The sequence below is a fragment of the Cetorhinus maximus genome, chromosome 21 (genome assembly GCF_964194155.1).
Source record: "Cetorhinus maximus chromosome 21, sCetMax3.hap1.1, whole genome shotgun sequence".
Taxonomy (NCBI): domain Eukaryota; kingdom Metazoa; phylum Chordata; class Chondrichthyes; order Lamniformes; family Cetorhinidae; genus Cetorhinus; species Cetorhinus maximus.
Window position 1 is genome coordinate 30294873 of NC_135899.1, and position 17281 is coordinate 30312153.

A 17281-nucleotide genomic window follows, 5' to 3' on the forward strand; every position below is an offset into this window, starting at 1 on the left:
TTTGATTTTGACTTCACACTTGTTTCTTTGCATTCTAGAAGTTTCAATAAGCAGAAGTTCAGTTTTTTCATGTTCCGCAAGTTCGGCAACTTAGTTGAGAGGGAATTAAGGCTCAGGAAATCTGGACAGGACTAAAATCAAATGCTGGGCAGCAAGTGTCAGATAATTAGGTCATTGCGTGCTGGAGTGGAAGTTTCTTAGGACAGTAAATGTATCAGCAAGTTTTCTGGGAGACTACTGATGCCGAAGATCGAATGTTAACTTGACAGGAACGTTAACTAAGTAATCCACTGAGCCAAAGTGGAAAATTGAAATGACTGGCGAACTGGCTCTCAACCCTGACCGCCTGGTTCTCAACCTCCTGCAATTTTCCAAGGGCTCTCAGCATGAACTCGAGAAACAGCACCACATCTTTCAATGAGGCTCTTTAGTAGCCTTCTGGTGGCAACATTGCCCCCAACAATTCGTAGTGCATATACTGCCCCCATTTATTTCACTTTACATTGCAGATTTAGGAGTTAGTCTCGTTTCACAGGGATTTTTTTTGTTTATTTTAGGAGGGCAGTTGTTCATCAATCTTTCATTCACACCTCCTTCAAACACTTTTTTTTGTCCTTTCGCGTCCGATTACTCTTACAGAGAGCTGGCACCGACAAGGCGGGCCGAATGTTCTCTTAAGGTGCTGTATCCATTCTATGGTCCTATGTTTTGCTCACACCGAGGCCATGCAGTGCAGCCCATTTTGTCATTTAACCTCTGCTAACTTCCAGGCTATGAGAGCCGTTTCCTTTTATTATTTTCCCTCCGTCCACGATTTCACTGGGTGAAGTGTCAGTACATTTTTAGCCTTTCGCAGTTTTAACGAAGGGCCACAGATTCTGTCTGGGTTGTGAGGTTTTCTGGAACTTCCTGATTTTCCGATCACAATCTAAAAAATATAACTGGTCATTTTTGAATTGCAGCAAATTTAGTTCACAGCTTCAAAACTATGGTGTGATATGCTCGGTGGTGCATGGGTGTCCTTCGGGGTTTTCATCGAATGAACATGTGAGAGGTTGTTGCTTTAAATCCCAAAGGAGCTCTTTTGTCCTCATTTAGTTTCAAATTACTCAGGTAAAAGCAAAATACTGCGGATGCTGGGAAACAGAAACAGAAAATGCTGGAAAAACTCAGCAGGTCTAACAGCATCTGTGGGGAGAAAAACAGAGTTATCGGTCTCCTCCACATTGGAGAGATCAAGCGTAGACTGGATGAATGCTTTGCAGAATACCTTCGGTCTGTCCGCCAGCACAACCCAGGCCTTCCTGTTGCTTGCCAAGTTAACACATCATCCTGCTCTCATGCCCACATGTCCGTCCTTGGCCTGCTTCAATGTTCCAGTGAAGCTCAACGCAAACTGGAGGAACAGCACCTCATCTTCTGATTAAGTACTTTACAGCCTTCTGGACCTAACATTGAGTTCAACAACTTCAGACAATGAACTCTCCCCTATATCCTCACTCCTTTTTTAGTCCCTTTTTTCAATATGCATTTTTTAAAATTATCCATTTATTTTTACTTTTATTTATTTTCATTTTTATTCATTTATTCATTGTTTCATCCCCGCCTTTTATCCTATTCTCGATCTTTTTCCCCACTACCGTCCGCTCCACCCTCCCCACCCCTACAAATGCAATCTGTTACTTGTTCATTTTGCTCTTTTCAGAGTGCTTACCCTTGTCCTGATATTATCACATTCTGTTTTCTTACCTCAGTGCCACTATCAGCACCTCATTTAGCCTTTATCACTACCATTAACACCCCCTTTGTCCTTTTGTTCATGACATCTTTGTCATTATCTCCTTTGCCTCCACCTATCTCTGGCCTTTATCCAGCTTCACCTGCTCCACATTCCCTGAAACACTATAAGTTTCAAATCACGCCTGGTGTTATCTTCAAATCTTTACCTTGCGGAAGGCGTTATTGGCTTAGCTGTGGAGTAATTTTGATGAACTAGCTTGTTTCCATCATTTTATTACTTGCACCATTACATTTAAATCCCTCCCTCATCTCGCCCCTCCCTGTCTCTATCATGGATTGCTGGAATTGCCTCCCTAAACATTTCTGTCTTCTTTAAGGAATGTGACTTGACGCACCACCTAGCATTGACCTAGTGAACACAAATGTTAAAGGCAAACACAATCCTGTCGATCCTGCAAAGTCCTCCTTACAAACATCTGGGGGCTAGTGCCAAAATTAGGAGATCTGTCTCACAGACTAGTCAAGCAACAGCCTGTCATATTCATGCTCACGGAAACACGCCTTATTGACAATGTCCCGGACACCACTATCACCAACCCCGCTGGTGCTGCTGGGACAGGACATGCCCAGCATAGCAGGTGGCACACTAGTATACGGTCGGGAGGGAATTGCCCAGTGAGTCCATAACATCGACTTCAGATCCCATGAAGCCTCATGGCATCAGGTCAAACATTGGCAAAGGAACCTTTATTACAAAGTACCCCTCCCACCACCCCCCCCCCCACCCCCCACCACCACCTTTACCACACCATCCCATCCCCGCCTCACCGCCTCAGCTGAAAATTCAGCGCTCCTCCATGTTGAACACAACTTGGAGGAAGCACTAAGGGTGACAAGGGCACAGAATGCACTCTGAATGGGAGACTTCAGTGTCCATTACCAAGATTGGCTTGGTAGTACTACCACTGAATGAGCTGACTGAGTCCTAAAGGTTAAAACTGCTAAACTGGGTCTGTGGCAGTTGGTGAGGGAACCAACAAGAGGAAAAACATATTTGGCCTCATCTTCACCAACCTGCCAGCCGCAGGTGCTTCTGTCCATGACTGCATCGGTAGGAGTAACCACTGCACAGCCCTTGTGGAGACGAAGTCCCATCTTCACATTGAGGGTATGCTCCAACGAGTTGTGTTTTTCTACCACTGTGCTAACTTGGGCATATTTCGAACAGATCTAGCAACTCAGGCTGGACAACTATGAGACGCTGTGGGCCATCAGCAGAATCCGAATTGTACTCAATCAGAATCTGCAACCTCATGGCCCTGCATATGACCCAGTCTACCATGACGACCAAGCCAGGAGATCAATCCTGGTTTAATGAAGAGTGGAGGAGGGAATTCCAGGAGCATCACCAGAGATGAGGTGCCAACCATGTCAACCTGCAACACAGGACTGCTTGCATGCCATACAGCATAAGCAGAAACTGATAGACAGAGCTAAGTGATTCCACAACCAACTTATCAGATCTAAGCTCCGGGGCCCTGTCACAACCAGCCGTGAATGCTGATGGACAATTCAACAACTCGCTGGAGAAGGAGGCTCCACAAATATCCCCATCCTCAATGTTGGGTTAGACAAACACATCAGTGCAAAAGACAAGGCTGAATCATTTGCAATAATCTTCAGCCAGAAGAGCCGAGTGGATGATCCATCTTGGCCTTCACTTGAAGTCCCTAGTATCACAGATGCCAATCTTCAGCCAATTCGATTCACTCCACGTAATATCAAGAAACGGCTGAGGGCACTAGATACTGCAAAGGCTATGGTCCGTGAGAACATTCTGGCAACACTACTGAAGACTTCCCTTTGGCATTTGCATGTTTAGGCATTCTTTGCTTCGTTCAAAGTCTGAACCTATTATTGGAGAAAAAAAAACTCATTGAGCTCTTCTCTCATTGCAATCCAGCAACGTGGGCGAGCGATGAGCTCAAGGTTATCGCAATTGCGACAATGGTAGGAAAATGAGAGATGTTGGGAAGTTGCTTCCGGAGAATGTGAGCTGCTGTCAAGGATGGGATGTAGAAGAACACAGTACAGCAGGAAGCAATTTGATTCATCCTCCTTTGGAAGCGAAATCTAATTAATCACGTTGCTCTGCATTTATTTCAACTTTTACGCTTTCCATATGAAAGTGACCATTGAATCTCCTGGACCCACCTCTCCACGTGGGTTTTATGAATCTTCTAACCGATTACCTGTTCCCTACTCTTTTGCCATTACGGACAGTCTTTTCTGAATTACACTACCAATTTACTCCGCACACCCCCATTTGACAACGCTGTCAAGTCTCCGGTTAATCTTCTTTATTCTTCCGGCCTCTACGTTGTTCCACATAGCTGAATTGCCTCGTCCCTGGATATGGGATAAGGCAGAAAATTGTGACGAAGTGTTGAAAAATATCGCCAGTTGGCAGTGGGAAAAAATGGAAAATAAAGCGTTGTTGTGCAATCAGTGAGCACTGTTTGGCTGTTAACCGAAATGTTGATGGTTAAATCCTATCTAGGGGCCAATTCGTTCACTACTCCCCCACTCCTCCCCCCTCCTCATTTGCGACTCTGGTTTACACCGTTTTGGGATGTGTACCTTAGATACAAAAACAATTACACGAACATTGTCAGCTGCGATGATATCCATTAAGGTCCCTCCCAGGATTGTTATTTTTTTATGATTACTCATTTCAAATAAATGAGAAAATAAATGCATAACCTGAATTCAACCCATCAGAAAAAAATACAAGTTAAAGTGTTCACAAGTGATTGCACTGGAGGGGCTGCAGAGGAGGTTCACCAGGCTTAAAAGTGGAAAAATCTCCTGGTCCGGATGATTTGTGTCCCAGCCTGCTAAAGGAGGTAAGGGAGGAGATCGCAGGGGCTCTGACCCAAATTTTTAATTCCTCTCTGGCCACGGGGGAGGTGCCAGAGGACTGGAGAACAGCTCATGTAGTTCCGCTATTTAAGAAGGGTGTAGAGATAAGCCAGGGAACTACAGGCCAGTGAGTCTCACGTCAGTGGTAGGGAAACTATTGGAGAAAATTCTGAAGGAGAGAATCTATCTCCACTTAGAGAGGTAAGGTTTGATCAGGGATAGTCAGCATGAATTTGTCAGAGGGAGGTCATGCCTAACACATTTGATTGAATTTTTTGAAGAGGTGACCAGGTGTGTAGATGAGGGTCGTGCAGTTGATGCAGTCTATATGGATTTCAGCAAAGCCTTTGACAAGGTCCCACATGGGAGACTTAGAAAGAAGGCAAATGCACATGGAATACATGGTAATTTGATAATGTGGATTCAAAATTGGCTTAGTTGTAGTAGACAGAGGGTGATGACAGAAGGATGCTTTAGTGACTGGAAACCAGTGTCCAGTGGCGTACCACAGGGATCTGTGCTCGGTCCCCTATTACTTTTCATTTATATAAACGACATAGATGACTACGTGGGGGGTAGGATTAGTACATTTGCGAATGACACAAAGATTGGCCGGGTGGTTAACAGTGAGGCTGAGTGTCTTGGGCTACAGGAAGGTATAGACAGGATGGTCAAATGGGCAGATAAGTGACAGATGGAATTTAACCCTGAAAAGTGTGAAGTGATACGCTTTGGAAGGAGTAATTTGACAAGGAAGTATTCAATGAACGGCATGACATTAGGAAGTTCTGAGGCACAAAGGGACCTTTGTGTGTGTGTCCATAGATCTCTGAAGGCGAAGGGGCATGTTAGTGGGGTGGTTAGAAAAAACATATGGGACACTTGCCTTTCTCAATCGAGGTATAGATTACAAAAGTAGGGAGGTCATGTTGGAGTTGTATAGAACCTTGGTGAGGCCACAGCTGGAGTACTGTGTGCAGTTCTGGTCGCCACATTGTAGGAAGGATGTGATTGCACTGGAGGGATCGCAGAGGAGATTCACCTGGATGTTGCCTGGGATGAAACATTTAAGTTATGAAGAGAGGTTGGATAGACTTGGATTGTTTTCGTTGGAGCAGAGAAGACTGAGGGGCGACCTGATCGAGGTGTACAAGATTATGAGGGGCATGAACAGGGTGGATAGGGAGCAGCTGTTCCCCTTAGTTGAAGGGTCAGTCACGAGGGGATCTAAGTTCAAAGTGAGGGGCAGGAGGTTTACACGGGATGTGAGGAAAAACTTTTTTACCCAGAGGGTGGTGACGGTCTGGAATTCACTGCCTGGGAGGGTGGTGGAGACGGGTTGTCTCACATCCTTTAAAAAGTACCTTGATGAGCACTTGGCACGCCATAACATTCAAGGCTATGGGCCAAGAGCTGGTAAATGAGATTAGGAAGGTACGTCAGGTGTTTCTCACGTGTCGGTGCAGACTGGTTGTACCGAAGGCCCTCTTCTGCACTATGTGATTCTGTGATTCTGCGAAGGGTATTGTTTATGTCTGCACATGTAGAACTCGAACACGCCATCGTCCCGTGTGAAGCCACATTACTTGTGTCAATTGTACATGGCATTTGTGAAGGCAAAACAATTCTGAAAACGTTGGGGCATTGAAGCACCCCAATAATGTTTCATCTGCATCTAATATCTTAATTTCTATTGATCGAAAATTAGAATCCCGAGGTATTCCTCTCCAGCTGCGCTAGCCCCTGAATATTAGAGCCCAGCAGTGCTCTCTGTGTATCCCTGTCCGACGGTGCGAGTTCCCGTGTGTACCAAACCAGCTTCGCTTGTCAGAGCTGAAACATGTCGAATTTGTCCAAGAATGTCATATGTGATTTTGAGAATACGTGGTTGTGATGCCGCGAAACCTACTGCCCAAAGAAAACCCGCCGCGCTCAGAATTGGAATGGTGTTTCCCGGAGGTGGCGTGAGGTCGGTTTCCATCCAAATAAATCCGAACGACAGTGAACTGATTTTGTAGATCTAGGGAAGACAATTCGGAAACCCCTTCAGGAGTTTAACTACTTTATAATGGATAATTTTACCTTGTGAATTGTGTGGTTTGGAACAGTGAAATATTTGTTGAACGGAGTGCAGGCGATTCAGATTCTACCGCCTTCCTTAATATTTTTTTCTGGCCTGAGGCTGAGAATTTAGACGTTTGCGCTATGTAGCATTTAACAGCTTGATCTGACACGCAAAAGGACGTTGTTCACTTGGCAAATATTTGCTTTGGTTTGCAACAGAATATCATTGTTTCTTTTCATTTTAAAGAAATCGGCTTTCATGAGATAAGATTGCCAGTTTTGTAAAAATTGACTTCCCTGACCGGGAATCGAACCCGGGCCGCGGCGGTGAGAGCGCCGAATCCTAACCACTAGACCACCAGGGAACTGTGCCTCAACTCGTTACAGCTAGGCTAATTATAATTAACACAACCTGGTCCTTTGATATTTTTGTTTCTGTGTGTGGATATAAATGCGTATCATAACTGGTTACAGGGCTATTTATATTAACCTATATTTTTTGTTGATTTAGTCGCCTGAATCTGACTTCATTCGGACAGTTTTTTCTTGTTATTTGTTTCTTTTTTTCAATTACTCCTAAATATATTTATACACAGCACAGATACACAGAACCACATTGAGAAATAACACAGAGACAGATACATCTATTCACAACTACTTGACTGAGACACCCAAAACCTGTTTTCAAGCATTACAGTATTAATCATAAATATTCTTATATTTAGAACCTGATGTAATCCCGAGATCCATAATAGCTACGTTAAGAGCGCTATATAAATGCAACTTTATGGTAGGGCAGATCCCGAGAAATTATTTCTTCGGACTTTGTGTGTACACGACGCAGGCGGATAAAGGTCATTCAGCCCATCGTGTCTGTACCAACTCTCCGAATGAGCAACAGATTTCTCGCCTACTACCTGTAACCCTGCACATTCTTCCTTTTCAGATAACAGTCTAAAATTCCCCTTTGAATGCCTGGATTGAACCTGCCACCACCACACTCTCAGGCAGAGCATTCCAGACTTTAACCATGCCTCACTTTTGCTTCTTTTGAACATTCCTTTAAATCTGTGCCCTCTCGTTCTCAATCCTTTCAGGAATGGGGATAGTTTCTCCCTATCTGGCCTGTGCATCTGTCTAGACCCTTCGTGATTTTGAGTTCCTCAATCAAACCTCCTTCCAGCTTTTTTTCTCCAAGGAAAACAGCCTCGACTTCTCCAATCTATCTTCATAAATGAAATTCCTCATCCTCGGAACCATTTTCATAAATCTCTTCTGCACTCTCTCCAATGCCTTCACATTCTTCCTCAAACAGGGCACCCAGAATTGGATGCAATACTCCAGCTGAGGCTAAACTCGTGTCTTATATCTGTTCAATATGACCTCCTTGTTCTTATAATCTATGCCGCTATTAAAACAGCCTAGATTACTGTATGCTTTATTAATTGTTCTCTCAACCTGTCCTGCTGCCTTCAATTGGTTATGTACCTTTATACCTAAGTCTCTTTGCTCCTGCATCCCCTTTAGATTTGTACCCTTTATTTTATATTGTCTTTCCATGATCCTCCTACCAAAATGAATCACTTCATATTTCTCCACATTGAACTTCATCTGCCACCATCCTGCCATTGCACCACTTGTCTAAGTCCTTTTGAAGTTCCACACTATCCTCCTCATAATTTGCAATGCTTCCAGGTTTCGTATCATCCACAAATTTTGACTTTGTTCCTGTGCTCCGAGGTCTTGGTCATTAATATATGTGAGGAAAAAGTAGGGTCCCAACACTGCCTCATGGGGAACTACACTACAAACCTCCGGCCTGAACAATCTACATTAACTATGGCTCTGTTTCATGTCGCTCAGCCAATATCTTATCCATGTTGCTACTGTCCCTTTTATTCCACGAGCTACAACTTTGCTCACAAGCATGTTACGTGGCACTGTGTGAAATGCCTTTTGGGAGTCCGTGTACGCTATATCAAGAGCATTACCCTCATCAGTCCTCTCTTACTTCAAAAAACTTCAGCAAGTTAGCAAAACAATTTTCCCTTAAGAAATGCATGTTGGCTTTCCTTAATCAACCCACATTTGTCTAACTATTAATTTTGTCCCAATTTATTGTTTCTAGAAATTTCTCTGCCACCAAAATTAAACTGACTGGCCTGTAGTTGCTGGGCTTATCTGTTCAACATTTTTTTGAACCTGGGAGTAACGTTTGCAATTCAGCATTCCTCTGGCATATTCCCTGAGGCTAAAGAAGACTGGAAATTATGGCTAGTGCTTCTACATTTTCCAATCTCACTTCTTTCAGTATTCATGGACGCATCTCAACTGGTCCAGGTACTGTATCAACTTTAAACACAGACAGCCTATCAATACCTCTGCCTTAAAAATTTTAAACCCTTCTGGTGCCTGATTTACCCCCTCTTTCACGTGGCCCAGGTAGCCGCCGTAAAGTATTCATTCAATACATCAGCTATGCCCTCTGCCTCCACGCATAAATCCCCTTTTTATTCAGAATCGGCCCTGCTCCTCCTTTTACTATATACATGCCTATAGAAGACCTTCCGACTATATTCAATGTTAGCTGTCAATCTCTTTTATGCTCCTCCTTGCTTCTCATATTTGTTTTTTTTCATCTTTCCTTTGAAGCTTCTATTATACTCAGCCTGGTCCTCAATTCTATTTCCTACCTGACATCGTTATTTTCTCTTTATCATAATTTCTATCCGGTCCTGCTGCCTCATCTGTTGCTCCAGTCCAGCATCGCACAATATTTTAAAACCATTCCAAATATTCTATTAATTTTATACCCAAGGTCGGGAAGATCACCGGACTCTGATAATGGCAGATCACAAATAATATAACCCGAACTTATGTCAATTCGTACATTTGTATTTTTATTTCAAATTGCTGCATTTATATTTTTCTGTCAATTCTTGTATTTCTCTTCTTTTGTATATCGATGTTTATATTTCAGGATAATATTTTGCATTTGCAGTGAACTCTAAAGACCCAGTGCTCAGTGACTGTTGTTCCTTTGATTGACATGTCTCTATCCTGGATCGCTGCCTCCTGTCACGTGACACACCACTGCGTCACCCACCGATACGGGCTGCGCAGGCGCTGCGCCGTCACGAAGCAGCGTTGTCTGAGTAACAGTTCATGCGTGAAGCAGTTGTGATGATGGCGGCGGCTTTGGGTCGGCTGTGCTGAGGCCTGTGGGCACTGAGGTGGGAGGGGAAAAGTCCTGCAGAGGGATAGTTTGCTGGTACCCATGAGCTGCCTGGGTCCCCAGGCCTGGGCCTGGCGCTGGGAGGGCGCCTGAGCGGCAGCTCCTCCGACTCCAGGTCTCGGCAGCAGTAGCGACGCCGTGCTCTGTGAGGTCACAGTGGTTGAGGGCGGTGATTTGAGCTCTGTCAGCAGGAGCACAGGAACGGGAAGAGGACATTCAGCCCATCGAGCTTGTACCATCATTCATGATCAGTCATGATCTTTGACCCTATTCCAATTATTTATTTGCCTTTGCTCCATATCCCTTAATACCCTTTGCTGGTAAACAACACCCGATCTCAGAGTCGGGAGGGGAGGAGTGGACAGGAGTAGAGAACAGGACGGTGAGTTTCTTGGGGTTTCCTGTGGTTCCCTGTGAATTTCTACCCTCACACACCCAGAGTGGCAGCTCAGCTCAGTCGTTGTCCCTCTGCCACCTCCTTGTCAAATGGGTCATGGGTTGGAGCTCAAAATGACACAGTCATAGAATGATGCATCACAGAAGGAGGCTCTTTGGTCCTTTCAAGGTGCTGTCTCACTGATAGTGTGATTCAATTAGTCCTTCTCCCCTGCCCAACCCCATAGCCCTGCAAATATATACCATTCAGATATTTACCTGATTCCCTTCTGGAAGTTATTGTTGAATCTGTTTCCACTGCCTTTTCAGACAGTGCATCTCAACACATAAGAACTCACTGTGTTAAAAGAAGTGGCCTGAACCTTCCCCTTATTCATGTATTTCTCCATTTTTCCTTGATTTCCAGATTGATGGAGAAGGCAAGGTTGGAAAGCTGTCCTTAAGACTACCCATGCTCTTTCGTAAGATCTCTCTCTCTGTGTCTTGCACTAGTCATTCATACTTGAACCTGTCACTGATGTGCGAAATCTGCGAACTGGACTGCTGCTGTCATCCTGCCTGTTCTCTGCAGATACAAATGTTGTCTGTTCCTGTATGTTGGACAGCGAACTGTAAGTGTCTGTTACCGAGTTACTGCATTCATTTCTGGTCCAACAAGGGGTATGATCAAGAAGTTTGCGGATGACACAAAAATCGCTAGGGTGGTAAATAGTGAGGAGGATAGCCGTAAACTGCAGGAGCATATCAATGAACTGATCAGGTGAGCAGAGCAGTGGCAAATGGAATTCAACCTGGATAAGTGTGAGGTAATGCACTTGGGGAGGGCTAACAAGGCAAGGGATTACACTATGAATGGTAGGACCCTGGAAAGCACTGAATATCAGGGGGATCTTGGTGTGCATATCCATGGAGGTAGCAGGGCAGGTAGATAAGGTGGTTCAGAAGGCGTGTGGGATATTTGCCTTTATTAGCCGAGGCATGGAATACAAGAGCAGGGAGGTTATGCTGGAACTGTATAAAACATTGGTTAGGCCACAACTAGAGTACTGCGTGCAGTTCTTGTCACCTCATTATAGGAAGGATGTGATTGCACTGGAGAGGGTGTAGAGGAGATTTACCGGGATGCCGCCTGGGCTGGAGGGCCTGAGCTATGAGGAAAGATTGGATAGGTGGGGTTGTTTTCCTTGAAGCAATGAAAGTTGACAGGGGACCTGATGGAGGTGTATAAGATTATGAGGGGCAGAGATAGGGTGGATAGGAAGGCACTTTTTCCATTAGTAGAGGGGTCAATAACCAGGGGCACATAATTAGGATATGAGGTAGAAGGCTAAGAGGGGAATAGAGGGGAATCGAGGAGAAATTTTTTCATCCAGAGTTGGGAGTCTGGAACTCTCTGCCGGAAAGGCTGATTGAGTCAGAAACTCTTGTAACATTTGAAAAAAAATTAAATATTCACTTGCGTTGCCACAGCCTCCAAGTGCTGGAAAATGAGATTAGTGTCGTCAGATCTTTGTTGACCGGCGCGGACACGATGGGCTGAATGTCCTCCTCAGCGCTGTAGATGTCTGTGTGTCTATAACAAATCCTCAATTTTTGCATTCTAATCCTCACCTTCGAATCTCTCCATGTCCTTGCCCTCCCCTATCCCTGTCACCTCCTGCAGCCCTAACCCCTCCAAGATTGGTCCCTCCTCCAATTCTGGCAACTTTTGCATCCCCAATTTCCTTTGCTCCGTCATTGGCTGCTGTGCTTTCAGCTGCCAAGGACTGGATCTCTTTATTTCTCTCACTAATTCTCTCCTTTAAGACCAGATGTGAAACTTACCAACCACTTCGAATATGCCCCGAGATGGCTCAGTCTTTAATTCTCCTTGTAAATGTTCCTGTCAAATGCCTTGGGAGGTTTGATAGTGTTGAAAGTATGATATAAATCCAAGGTTCTAACAAGCAATGGGGGCACGGTTTGGGGCTAGTGGGAGAGAGCAAAGTGTTCCTCTACAGCCATCATGATACTTCCATTACACACCTGTCACATCGTTCCCTGTGCAACTTAGGAACAGGAGGAGGCTATTCAGTTCAACGAGTTCACCAAATCATGGCTGACCTGTATCCCAACTCCATTTAAATCCTTGTTTCATCTCCCCTATTATTCTTAAACAAAAAAAAGTCTTATCGATCTCAGTGGTGGAAGCTCTTGTTGGCCTCTAGCATCCACAATCTTTTGTGGGAGCAATTTCTAGGTCTCCACATACCCTTGTGTGAACAGTGATTTCTGAATTTAGTCATGAATTGACAAGCTCAAATTTTAAGGTTTGGCTCCTAGTTCTGGACTCCTCACAAAAAATAATTTCTCCTTAACAACCCCATTTAATCAGTTTAATAAGCAAATGCACAGGTACAAAAAGTAATCAAGCAAGCTCCGAAAATAGAAACAAGAGGAGGCCGTTCAACTCCCAGCCTGTTCCAGCACTCAAACACGAGGTTCCGGAGAAGATGGGAAGGAGCTTGGGAGATGACAATAACATGTTTAAAGAGTTTGGAGAGGAAAGGGAGGGTGGCATGGCAGAATAGATTGCAAGGTTGCTGAGATAAAGGGTTGGTTTTCAAGGAGCCAAGTGATGACAGGAGTTTTTAAAAAGGAGAGTGGAATGGTACTTAAGAGGACCAGCAGGGGAAGTTTTGTGGTCAGCAGTTTACTGGAAATAGTGTCAAACGAGTAGGAGGTGGGTATCATGGACTATATTGTTATTCACAATAAGTGCTTGTTGTGGAAGATGAGTCCAGAGCTAGTACTTTACCTCAAGATAGTTTATTCTCAACACTGCTCTTCAGTGCAACAAACTTGCTCCAGTTCCTTCCACACCAGTGTGTTCCAGCTGTACCTATTTATACAATTTTGGTGGGAGAACCAATGTCCATCATCTGTTTTAACAAGCAGTTGTCTTAACATTGTAATTGCTATGCAATATAATTACTGATGTATTGACAGATTCCCCTCTTTTTTAAATTGAAGCTTTTGATTAATTTAAGACCATTCTTTTTGAAAGAAACAGAAGCAAATAAAGTCAAAACAAAAACAGAAATACCTGGAAAAACTCAGCAGGTCTGGCAGCATCGGCGGAGAAGAATAAAGTTGACATTTCGAGTCCTCATGACCCTTCAACAGAACTAAGTAAAAATGGGAGAGGGGTGAAATATAAGCTGGTTTAAGGTGGGTTGGTGGGGGGAGAGAAGTCAGGGGGAGACGGTGGTTGTAGGGACAAGCAAGCAGTGATAGGAGCAGATAATCAAAAGATGTCACAGACAAAAGAGCAAAGAGGTGTTGAAGGTGGTGATATTATCTAAGAGAATGTGCTAATTAAGAATGGATGGCAGGACAGGCAAGGTACAGATAGCTCCAGTGGGGGTGGGGTGAAATAAGACTGAAAGGGCATAAAAGGTATAGATTTAAAAGTAATGGAAATAGGTGGGGAAAGAAAAATCTATATAAATTATTGGAAAAAACAAAAGGGAGGGGGATGAAACGAAAAAGGGGGTGGGGATGGAGGAGGGAGTTCAAGACCTAAAGTTGTTGAACTCAATATTCAGTCCGGAAGGCTGTAAGGTGCCTAGTCGGAAGATGAGGTGCTGTTCCTCCGGTTTGCGTTGAGCTTCACTGGAACAATGCAGCAAGCCAAGGACAGACATGTGGGCAAGAGAGCAGGTTGGAGTGTTAAAATGGCAGGCAACAGGGAGATCTGGGTCATTCTTGCGGACAGACTGAAGGTGTTCTGCAAAGCGGTCGCCCAGTCTACGTTTGGTCTCTCCAATGTAGAGGAGACTGCATTGGGAGCAACGAATGCAGTAGACTAAGTTGGGGAAATGCTAGTGAAATGCTGCTTCACTTGAAAGGAGTGTTTGGGCCCTTGGACAGTGTTGAGAGAGGAAATGAAGGGGCAGGTGTTGCATATTTTGCGTATGCATAGGGAGGTGCCGTAGGTGGATGTTGAGGAGTAGGGGGTGATGGAGGAGTGGACCAGGGTGTCATGGAGGGAATGATCTCTACGGAATGCCGCCGGTGGGGGCGAAGGGAAGATGTGATTGGTAGTGGCATCATGCTGGAGTGGGCGGAAGTGGCGGAGGATGATCCTTTGAATGCGGAGGCTGGTGGGGTGATAAGTGAGGACAAGGGGGACCCTATCATGTTTCTGGGAGGGAGGAGAAGGCGTGAGGGCGGATGCGCGGGAGATGGGCTGGACACGGTTGAGGGCCCTGTCAACGAACGTGGGTGGAAAACCTCGGTTAAGAAGGAGGACATGTCAGAGGAACTGTTTTTGAAGGTAGCATCATCAGAACAGATACGACGGAGGCGAAGGAACTGAGAGAATGGGATGGAGTCCTTACAGGAAGCAGGGTGTGAGGAGCTGTAGTCGAGGTAGCTGTGGGAGTCGTTAGGCTTGTAATGGATATTGGTGGACAGTCTATCACCAGAAATTGAGACAGAGAGGTCAAGGAAGGGAAGAGAAGTGCCAGAGATGGACCATGTGAAAATGATGGAGGGGTGGAGATTGGAAGCAAATTTAATAAATTTTTCCAGGTCCCGACGAGAGCATGAAGCAGCACCGAAGTAATCATCGATGTACAGGAGAAAGAGTTGTGGGAGGGGGCCGGAGTAGGACTGGAACAAGGAATGTTCCACATACTCCATAAAAAGACAGGCATAGCTGGGTCCCATGCGGGTACCCATAGCCACACCTTTCATTTGGAGGAAGTGAGAGGAGTTAAAGGAGAAATTGTTCAGTGTGAGAACAAGTTCAGCCAGATGGAGGAGAATAGTGGTGCATGGGGATTGTTCGTGCCTCTGTTCGAGGAAGAAGCAGTCAGCCCTCAGACAATCCTGGTGGGGGATGGAGGTGTAGAGGGATTGGACGTCCATGGTGAAGAGGAGGCGGTTGGGGCCAGGGAACTGGAAATTGTTGATGTGACGTAAGGTGTCAGAGGAATCACGGATGTAGGTGGGAAGGGACTGGACAAGGGGAGAGAGAAGGGAGTCAAGATAACGAGAAATGAATTCCGTGGGGCAGGAACAGGCTGACACGATTGGTCTGCCGGGACAGTCCTGTTTGTGGATTTTGGGTAGGAGGTAGAAGCGAGCCGTCCGACCTCCGCGGAGGCTGAGCGTCAACTCGCAGACACTTCCTCCTACCTCTCCCTGGACCATGACCCCACTACTGAACATCAAGAAATTATTTCCAGCACTGTCACTGACCTCATCTCCTCTGGAGATCTTCCTCCCATAGCTTCCAACCTGATAGTCGTCCAACCTCGGACGGCCCGCTTCTACCTCCTACCCAAAATCCACAAACAGGACTGTCCCGGCAGACCGATCATGTCAGCCTGTTCCTGCCCCATGGAACTCATTTCTCGTTATCTTGTCTCCCTTCTCTCTCCCCTTGTCCAGTCCCTTCCCACCTACATCCATGATTCCTCTGACACCTTATGTCACATCAACAATTTCCAGTTCCCTGGCCCCAACCGCCTCCTCTTCACCATGGACGTCCATCCCCCACCAGGATGTTCTGAGGGCTCTCAGCTTCTTCCTTGAACAGAGGCCCGCACAATTTCCATCCACCACCACTCTCCTCCATCTGGCTGAACTTGTTCTCACACTGAACAATTTCTCCTTTAACTCCTCTCACTTCCTCCAAATAAAAGGTGTGGCTATGGGTACCCACATGGGACCCAGCTATGCCTGTCTCTTTATGGAGTATGTGGAACATTCCTTGTTCCAGTCCTACTCCGGCCCCCTCCCACAACTCTTTCTCCGGTACATCGATGATTACTTCGGTGCTGCTTCATGCTCTCGTCGGGACCTGGAAAAATTTATTAATTTTGCTTCCAATCTCCACCCCTCCATCATTTTCACATGGTCCATCTCTGACACTTCCCTTCCTTGACCTCTCTGTCTCAATTTCTGGTGATAGACTGTCCACCAATATCCATTACAAGCCTACCAACTCCCACAGCTACCTTGACTCCAGCTCCTCACACCTCGCTTCCTGTAAGGACTGCAACCCATTCTCTCAGTTCCTTCGCCTCCGTCGCATCTGTTCTGATGATGCTACCTTCAAAAACAGTTCCTCTGACATGTCCTCCTTCTTCCTTAACCGAGGTTTTCCACCCACGGTCGTTGACAGGGCCCTCAACCATGTCCGGCCCATCTCCCACGCATCCGCCCTCACGCCTTCTCCTCCCTCCCAGAAACATGATAGGGTCCCCCTTGTCCTCACTTATCACCCCACCAGACTCCGCATTCAAAGGATCATCCTCCGCCAACTCCAGCATGATGCCACCACCAAACACATCTTCCCTTCACCCCCCTGGCGGCATTCCGTTGGGATTGTTCCCTCCGTGACACCCTGGTGCACTCCTCCATCACCCCCCTACTCCTCAACACCCACCTACGGCACTTCCCCGTGCATACGCAAAATATGCAACACCTGCCCCTTCACTTCCTCTCTCCTCACCGTCCAAGGGCCCAAACACTCCTTTCAAGTGAAGCAGCATTTCACTTGCATTTCCCCTAACTTAGTCCACTGCATTCGTTGCTCCCAATGCAGTCTCGTCTACATTGGAGAGACCAAACGCACACTGGGCGACCGCTTTGCAGAACACCTTCGGTCTGTCCGCAAGAATGACCCAGACCTCCCTGTCGCCTGCCATTTTAACACTCCACCCTGATCTCTTGCCCACATGTCTGTCCTTGGCTTGCTGCGTTGTTCCAGTGAAGCTCAACGCAAGCTGGAGGAACAGCACCTCATCTTCCGACTAGGCACCTTACAGCCTTCCGGACTGAATATTGAGTTCAACAACTTTAGATCTTGAACTCCCTCCTCCATCCCCACTCCCTTTTCCTTTTCTTCCCCCTCCCTTTTGTTTTTCCAAT

The 17281-nt window shown here is 45.8% G+C and overlaps 1 protein-coding gene and 1 non-coding gene across 3 annotated transcripts in view; one reads left to right on the forward strand and one right to left on the reverse strand.

Moving 5' to 3' along the window:
- Window positions 1–7019: 7019 nt before the first annotated feature.
- On the reverse strand, window positions 7020–7091 carry trnae-cuc (transfer RNA glutamic acid (anticodon CUC)). The gene has a single exon. It is a non-coding gene; the product is annotated as a tRNA-Glu (tRNA).
- A 2739-nt stretch (window positions 7092–9830) lies between these two features.
- Window positions 9831–17281, forward strand: part of LOC144695807 (uncharacterized) — a 32481-nt gene continuing 25030 nt past the window's right edge. The window contains exons 1-2 of one of the 2 annotated variants that reach the window (XM_078566798.1): window positions 9831–10343; window positions 10764–10968. The gene's annotated coding sequence lies outside the window, so the exon portion shown is untranslated. The remainder of the gene's footprint in view (window positions 10344–10763; window positions 10969–17281) is intronic. The other variant, XM_078566795.1, reaches the window with a different exon arrangement.